Source organism: Gopherus flavomarginatus, chromosome 19 (genome assembly GCF_025201925.1).
Source record: "Gopherus flavomarginatus isolate rGopFla2 chromosome 19, rGopFla2.mat.asm, whole genome shotgun sequence".
NCBI classification, from domain to species: domain Eukaryota; kingdom Metazoa; phylum Chordata; order Testudines; family Testudinidae; genus Gopherus; species Gopherus flavomarginatus.
This window is the reverse complement of record NC_066635.1, coordinates 14,078,226-14,087,588: the sequence shown is the minus strand read 5'-3', so window position 1 is coordinate 14,087,588 and position 9,363 is coordinate 14,078,226.

Below are 9,363 nucleotides of genomic sequence, written 5' to 3'. Positions count from 1 at the left end.
CTGTGAGACTCAGTTCTATCCTTTTGTCCTTTCTATTCATTTTAGTTAAGCAGTGATTTTTCCACTTTAAGAAATTACCACCAGTCCCGTTTTTAAGACTGGGACAATAACCTAGTAATATAAGCACCTATTACAAAGCAGGACAAGTGATAACTTAATTTCATCATTTTTGAAATCTCCTGGCTTTTCCTTCTCAGGTGAATCTAAGCCAATCATTAACTTTTCAGGCAGAGTTGTGGTGATTTTATTGGTTCTTAGCTCCATCTAGTGACTAAAAGATATTTCTCACTCATGCCAATGTGGATTTCTGATCAGAAAACTTCTCTGCAATATAGGTTGCAACTCTCAAGAGAAGGAAGGAGGGGAACCTGTCCGCCAACCTTAATATTCTGCTATCCTCTTAGGCTATATCTACACTACACTTTTGTTGTTCTGACTGACACAAGTTTTACTGATGAAAAGTCCCTTGTTATGGGGCGTTTCTCTCCTACCGACAAAGAGTGGCTACACTGCGCTGACCAGGCCATTAAAAGTCCAATTGGCATTGAAACGGGGTTGTCAGGCTCCTTGCCTGGCTCTGCGTGGCAGGGAAGTGTTTTATTAGTTTTATTAGTTGTTCAGTGCTGTGTACAGTAACAGCACTGTACAAAATAAACAGACGCACAGATTAAGTAACTTGTCCAAGGTCACGCCAGGTGTCTGGCAGTGTCAGGAAGTGAATCCAGAACTCCTGAGCCCTAGCACTGTGCCTTAACCACAACGCCAACTTTTTGCTCCCGATTATTTGCCTGCAAAGGCTCATAAACACTAACAATCTGTACTTTAAATACCAATTATTGAATTATTTCTTATGCTACCCTATAAGAACTCTAATGTTTTCCTTTCTTTTGGTGTATACTGTATTTTTAATTATATAATGCAATTGTTATGTTAGGGGACATTATTTCTCTGCTACAGCAGAAAATACTTTTTGTACCTTGCTTTCCCCTTTTTCCCCAGATAAAAAAATTTCAGAATTCTTGTTACTGTTACTAGGAGCTTTTCTTCCAAGACTTAATAAATAAGTGTAATCCTAGGAACAAGTTTTTGTTGTTTTTAAGAAATCATTTCATCTTTATCTCAGGCTTCTCTAGAGACACCTTTCCTTGGTCATCGTAGACCGCAAGTTGATCTCTCCATTAAAGGAGAAATATATCAGAAGCCACCACTCTAGTGGAAAATACAATATTTGTTTTTCTTCTAAACATGTTGATTTGGATTTCAGAAAGAAGTGCTTGATAGAGTACATAACATCTGACACAACCCTGACTTCTGTTAAATGATGGAATATCAAGTAGAAACACAGATCTGACAGACCATAGTTCATTGAAACCAAAGGCGACAGACACACCTTTTGAGAGTCTTATTTATTTGTATTATAAGTAGCCTATTATGCTAGACATTGTGCAAACATGTAGTAAGAGAGCCCCATCCCAACAATCTTATCGAAATAATCAAGAGAAAAAAAAAGTTGGAAGCAAAACCAGGTGAAATGACTCGCCAAGGTCACACAGTAAATTAATATCAAAGCCAGAAAGAGAACTGAGATGTCCTGACTCCCAATGCTATAACCACTAAAACATGCTGCCTTTCAATATACCTACGGCTTCCTTTATATAAGACTTTTTTCTTTAATGGAGTCATGTCAGCAGATCATGTACCATAATAACATTTGACAATTGCCAGCAACAGACAGCCTAATTTCTCCAGCGATTGTCTTATTTCCATGAGGAAAAGTGATTGATAAAAGATTATTTATTGAAGGCTTTTTTTTTAACAAAAATTAATGATTTCTGGTTGCAAATGAGTCATGAAACAATTAAAATCTGGCAAATCTGAGCAAAATTGCCTAGTATTATTGCCATAGAAATTTCTGTGTTCTAATTTGTATGCTTGCCAATGGAACCAGTTCTTATCATCCAGGAATATCTGTTCAAAAATTATCAGTTAAAATCACCAATAATTTTGCATCAAAATAACAACAGGAATTGAGCTGAAAGATAATCATCAGTTCCTACAGAACTTGTAAATATAGTCATGCTAGGCTTTTCAAAAGGTATTAAATACATTTCATATTGCTTTCTTTAACCACTAGATCTCAGAACACTTTTCCAATGTGGGTATCCATTATTTATACCCATTTGTTCCCCCCTACCAGTTGGCTAATGCATGTTCATCTGTAAAACCAACAGGTCCTGATCAGGCCTATCCCGCTATCCACAGGAAATCCCAGGGTGGTGTAAGCATAGCTAGCAGTTTCCTCATGCCTCCCTCTCCACCATTATCACCAATAGTGCAATGGGGCTTTTATGCCCACCACCTGTGGCTCTGAGAAGACTTCCCAATGATGGAGAATGGGGATGTTTCCAGTGGCAGTTGAGGGCAGGGATTTCGGTGGTCCACCATCTATTTTACAGAGTCTGTGTTTTCACATACTGCTGTTAAAAGGTTGAGAGATGTTACCAGTTTTGTGAACAGTGGCCCAGGGATGAGGCTCTTTAACCAGTTTTCAGACACATTCTTGACTATATTTACAGCAGGGCTAGTTTGAAAACTGAACTTTCTGGTGCAGAAATGCCATGATATTAGTTGATAGCCTTTATGGTGACACAGTGCGATGGTTGAACTGATAGCTGTTAGCCTGTTTCGCACCCTTTGCCTGGAAGAGACTTTTCATCAACTTCAAAATCACACATTGACCCCTTCAAAATTATAAACATTGGATGTATATATTTTCTTGCCTTTCCTTGCACTAAAATACAGGGATGTGACCTGGGATTTGAAACCCTCTGCCTCCATTGCCATGTACAAACTTTAATGAATAAAAGCAGGGATTGCTCACCTTTCAACAGTACCTTAGTCATTGTGATGCCTGTGGCAATGAACAGTTTTGGATCTGCTTAGAAGTTTCTGCAGTTAGCAACACTGACACTTGCTCGGGGTGTTCTTAATGTATGATGTAAAGAGACAGCAAAGCATTTTCCATTTTCTCAGGAAAGATGTTAAGTAAATTTCATGGTGAAAGATAGAGGCAGCTGGTAGATTCTACCACTGGAGGAGGAGAACTGTATGTGGCTCTGATCTTGGTCAAATTATGAGGCAAAAATTATATGTCAATAATAAAGAAGATTCTTAGGTTTTTAAATATCAGAGATTTTTTGAAGGATCCAGATCAGATGAGCAAGATGAAAAATATGTAGAGCTGTGAGGTAAATGTAAGGGTGGTCTTTATATAGGTATGTTTGTGTTTCTGCATGGAAGTCCATAGAGGTGTAGGACTGAGGCTGATAGTGCAGTATGCTTCATGCTTCTACAGTAATTTGGTTGTATTAATGTGCATGTAACTTTCAACAAAACCTGAAAGCACTTTTTTTTTTTCAAAATTACCTATGGACCCTATAATAACCCTAGTGTTCCTCCTTGTGGACTAGCCATAGGCTAAGCAGGAAGTTTGTATACATGAACTGTTTGAGTACAAGAAAAGCTGAACATGCTTTTTTTCATTTGAAGACATTTGTAGCTTTATTCCCCTGCTCATATAACTAGAAAATGGTGCCATGGATTATGCCCAAACTTGCATGTGCAGAGACAAAACCAGTATTTGGCTGAGACCAAGCATTTAAAATTTCAGCTGAAAGGATATATTTAGAAAATGTTAAAAGCAAGTGAATGCTGGAGTTCTTAAAAGATTGTCCTTTCCTCACAAGGGAAGTTCCACGTAGAATTGGGCCCCATGTATTAGATTTATGGCTGTAGTGCTAACAACTGCTACATTTTGTTAAGCGGAATCATTTTTGTTATGTGTAAATTCATCCAAATCTCGCTGGTCGCTTTAACGGTTTTCTCACTCATTCTGCATTATTCCAAGTTGCTGTCTTCCAGAATAATCAGAATCAAGTATACACTGACACTATGCTCTAGTTTTGGTGCTCTGCATAGATTAACAAAATAATATTTAATTCTGTCCTTTGATTTATATAATTATTTTCCTGGGTTGTTGGGGGCTTTTTGTGTGACAGAACATGACATTACCTCAGACTGAATTTATAAGGTAGAACGTGTCAAGCAAAGAATACTTTTTCATTAAATTCTGATGGAAAATGGAACATTGTTTGGAAGATTCTAGCAAAAAAGGTTACAGTTTTCAGATCAGACTTAGAGCTAGTCAAAATTGTTCTCGAAAATGCAATCAGAAAATTCTCAGTTTTTTTCCCCCAATCCCCAGTATTGTTTAGCGTTAGGAAGATGGGTCTTAGCTGAAGCAACTGGCATTACCAAGGCAGGATACTGGCTGAGAATGGGCCATTGGTTTAATCTGGTATAGCAGAATTTGGTGGAAGTTTATTACATGCTTGCCTGCTTCCACGTAAAAGATGCACAGTGACATTACAGTCACATGCAATCTTTGCCATGAGCAGGTGCATTCAAAGACCACTTTGGTTCAGAATGTAATTACCAAGGTTAATCTAGTAAACAGTTACCATTGTCTGAACAAGTAAGTAAATGCCATTAGCTGCAGATACTGAATCACTGCACCATTAACACAGACATGCCTGCTGCTGTCAAACTTCCCTTGCGCTGTTGTGAATACAGCCTCATTGTGCCCTGAATATAGCTGCAGTATGGGAAGGAGGGGGGGATGCCTGAGCTAAGTGGAACTAAAGTGCTTGTGCATCAGTCATTTGTGCCTCTTCACTTGAATGAACAAGATACTTCTGCTTTAATAATGTTTGTGGCAACCAAGAGAAACACAGAAAAGAAGATTATTTAGCAAATGTCTGATGGCTACTGGAATAGTTCTGATGAGCTCTCGGAGGGCAGGGACTGACTGTGTGTGGGCGATGTCAAGCATTCTTGAGGGAGCTGACCAAATAAAAAAATTTTAGCAGGAAGGGGTTTTTTTTGTTCTACCTTTTATTCCTTTCTTGGAACATCGGTGCTGCGGCTGGGAAGATGGGTCATTAAATGCTTCTGGGGCTAACTACACCCATAATTAGGTGGGTATACTCAAATATCAGCTGTGCAAGGCTCTCTCAAGTTATGGGGTAGAGCTGGCCAAAACTTTGAGTGGAAGCAGGTGGAGGGTATGGAAGCACCCCTTAAGCCCCAGTTTTCCAGGCTGTCTGTCCCTTGTAGCCTCTCTTCCCCAGGAGGAGGACTCACAAGTCACCCTGGTTTCAGTTTGCGGCACTCTCACTGCAGTTGGCTCAGTCTGCACAGAGAAAGCAGCGAAATCTGGCCCATTGCAACCTGTCACAGTTAGGGCTGTTCTAGCTGTGCCTACTTCAGTATTTTAGCATTTTGTTAGTGATTTGGTCTATATGAGTGTTGTCCTAGCTTATTTGCTTTGATGGTAAAAGCTTGAGAGCAAGAAGTTATCCTATAAATACTCTAGTGTATATATAGTGTATGACTGCTGTACTTAGGGTGGCCAGACAGCAAGACTGCCGTACTTAGGGTGAAAAATTGGGATGAGGGTGGGGGATAATGGTCCCAAATATTGGGACTGTCTCTATAAAATAGGGACATCTGGTCACCATAGCCATACTGTCTGGAAACAACACAAGAAAAGGTTCTGTAGGACCTAGCCCTGTACTAAGAGGGAGAAAGACTGGAAGATGTAACAGTTCTTCTCCATCTCTCTGATAACTTCGTTCATATATTCTAGGTACCTAGTTAACCCAGATTCCTCTCAATGAGGCATTGCAATGCCACCAAAAGCCACATGACAGCTGCACCAGACAAATGTACTGAAGAGACAAGGTGGGTTTGAGGGAACATACTTGTAGGGGACCAATTCCTACTAGTGAAAGAGACAAGCTTGTCTCTGGTCTCTTCCACCAACAGAAGTTGGTCCCATAAGAGACAGTGCCTCACTCACCTTCTTTCTAATATCCTGGAGCCAACATGGCTACAACACTGCAAACATAAATGTCTTGAAATAAACCCTGCCAAATTTAACTCAGCGGAAGAAACCTGCCTTTGTCAGGCTGATATCTCCAAAGCAGAATAAGGTTAAAATAGTTATTTTAGGGGAGAACTATTTATTCTAGCCACAAGATTGAACCTTTTGAATCTATATTTTTTTTCCCTCTGCAGTAGGATAAACAAACTGATTCTCTGTCCTGATCTCGGAGAGAGCATGTGACTTGCAGGGCCAGATTGTGCGCTGACATACACTTATGCAAAACTGAACTAACTTCACTGAAATTAACCAGGCAGCTACAGATTTTCACAGATATGCCTCAGAGCAGAAATGGGCCTAGAGTGTATTAATTAAAACTGACTTAAAGGCCTCAACAATGTCTGTTACAGGTCTGTTTGTAAGCTTTCCATTTAACAATAAAGACAGGACTTTTTTTTCTTTTTTTTTAATTCCAGAAGGCTAAACTCTTCTGTTATCTAATGCCATCTACTTCACTATTTTTCACTGTGGCAAATTTATATAGGCTAGTACAGAAACTACTATACAATTGGTCACTTGTACATTTGGTAATGAAGGTCATCCATTGGGGAAATCAGGGTATTACACCCCACCACCACCATCCACCCAGTTTTAGTGAGAACTAATGTGTTCTTGAGCTCAATATTAAGTCCACTTTTCGAACAGCGTTTTGCAACTCCCTTTAACACAGCCTCTTTCTTTTTTACTTCGCACTACAGTATTTCAAACCAGATTTATTCATAAGGAGCCATTGAGCCCAGTGATTATACTGTACAGTGAATTCAATTCATATGAAGACTGGTAGGACCAAATCTGCAGCCTAAGGAATGCCGTAACCACTAGAAATCAAAATGACCAGTGAAAGAATAGAAATATTAAATATCTGGTCAAGATGTCTGCTCACCAGCTGAGCTGTTAATCACTCTTCAGCAAAAAGAAATTATAGATCTACTGTATCCCAGTGAGGGGAGAGCTCCTCTCCTGTACTGGAGCTGTACTAAGAATGATTATGCCCAAAGGGAACAAATCTATTGAATGAGAGATGGGAAGTTGCAGTATTAACAATCTAAGTGTAAGAAAAACACCATTTAACTGTCTGGGTCCTACCGCGCCTACCACAATGGGGTCTGGTCCATAATTGGGTCTCCAAGATGTGGATTATTACACAAATACTAAATAAACTTTTAAACTAGGTTTAGTTTCCCCTTGCTAGTTTACTGGGTGTTCTCTGGGATACATAGGCTGGCTCTTTATGCATTTATCTCAACACTTCAACCAGACTTCCCTCTGAGTTTTTTTGTACATCTTTGGGTAGGACGCAGTGATTGTGAACAATGTTGCTTTGACCATCGTGGAGTCTGAAGTCTTCTGTTTATCTGTTAAACAAATTTGACAGGAGTAGAGGCAGGGAAAGCTTCCCATCACTGGTTCAGCAGGACTTAGTAGTGACCTGGAGAGAGCCACCAGCTTCAGAGGTGAAATAGTTTAATCACAGGGTGCATTTGATCCTTAGTTTCTGTCCTTACAGACAGACAGCAGTGGTGCCAGTCAGAGCCAGCCGTGGCTGTGACCTTTGTGAAGTGGACATGTGGCACTTGAGAACTGGCTAGAGACCACGCTTCAGCCAAACATTAAGATAACTGCTGGTCCTGGCAGAATAACATTCTCTGCCTCCTTCAGGGCTATTGAGGTGGGGCCTAAATGCAGAGACCAAACAAAATAGCAAAGATGAGACACACAGGGCCAGGTGCAAGCCACAGGATTTTAAAATCACCCATGGCTCTAAAATTCCTCCCTTCTGTATTATCATTATTCCTCACTATTACATTCTGGGGAAGGTTATTTTGGTGTTTGTTTTGTGTTTGTGAACAAAAAGCTTTCAAAACATGCAGGATCTTTAAACATAAAAAGGAGGAAAGGCTACTGTCTAAAATTTCCCCAGGAGTTACCAATAAGGCCTGACCACAAACTGACTCTGTAGGTTGGGTAGTCAGGAGTTTTGTTAAACCCTCCATGGCATTCCTGCATTTTAGGTGCTCAAATGCACTTGTTCTGCTTTAACTTTCCTTAACATTCTCACGGTGTCTAAGAGTGCTGTCTTCTGGAGGCAGGGCTGCCTAGGGGGAGGGGAAGTGGGGTGATTTTCCCTGGACCCTGCAGGGGCCCCCATGAGAATATAGTATTGCAACTTTTTCTTATGGAAGGGACCTCTGAAATTGCTTTGCCCCAGGCCCCCTGAATCCTCTGGGTGGCCCTGTCTGGAGGTGACTGACCACAATGTCTTGAATTCCTAATTCCTTCTTGAGCGGCTCTTTCATATCCTTGGGAATCAGGGCTGGCGGGGGGGGGGGGGCAAGAGGGGCAATTTTCCCCAGGCCCCACAGGGGCCCCTGCGAGAGTTTTTCGGGGCCCCTGGACTGCGGCCCTTAACTCACTCCGGGAGAACCGGAAAACTATGGCGGGGCCCGGGCCCCTGGAGCTTCTTCTGTTCCAAGCAGAAAGACACCCTGACGGCGAATTACTGCCGAAGCAGGACTCGCCGCCAAAGTGCAGCCAGGTCTTCGGCTGTAATTCGGCGGCGGGGGGGCCTTTCTGTTCTGGGACCTGCTGCGAAAGTGCCCTGAAGACCCACGGCGGGGGGCCCCCCACCACCGAATTACCACTGAAGACCCGGCTGCACTTCGGCGGCGTGTCCCCCTTCGGTGGCAATTTGGTGGCGAGGGCACTTCAGGGGCGGGTCCCGGAACAGAAGGACCCCCCCGCCCCCGAATTACTGCCGAAGCGGGGGCCCCCTGCTGCCGAAGACCCTAGGCCCCCGGAATTCTCTGTTGGGAATCACTCCAGGTACTCCTGTCATCACTGGGATCATCTTTGTTCTAGCTTTCCAGAAACATTCCACTTTGTGGCAGAGTTCTTCCTACTTCACTGTTTTCTTTCCCTCTTTCTTGTTTGTGTTTCTATCTGCTGGTCTGGCAATATCAATTAGCATCAACTTGTTTGTTGTCTTTTCTACAACAACTATGGCCAGCCTGTTTGCCTTGACAATGGTCAGATCCCAAAAAATCTCAGCTTCTTCTCTAGAGCACTTCCAATTCGGTGATTGTAATACTGTGTGGTGTGTTTTTAAGCCTCTGCTCGCCACAGAAGCTCCAGTGATGACACTTGGTGACCTAATGATTATTACCGTAGTGCCCTGAGGCTCTGCCTGAGATCAGGGCCCCATTGTGCCAGGCTCAAACACACAACTCCTGCCCCCAATAGTTTACATTCTAAATAAACAAGACAATGGGTGGGAGAGGACACAGAGGCACAGAAAGTGGTGGTGCCTTGCCCAGGAATTAGACCCTAAGACCAGGTCACCTGAATCTCACTCCAGTTTC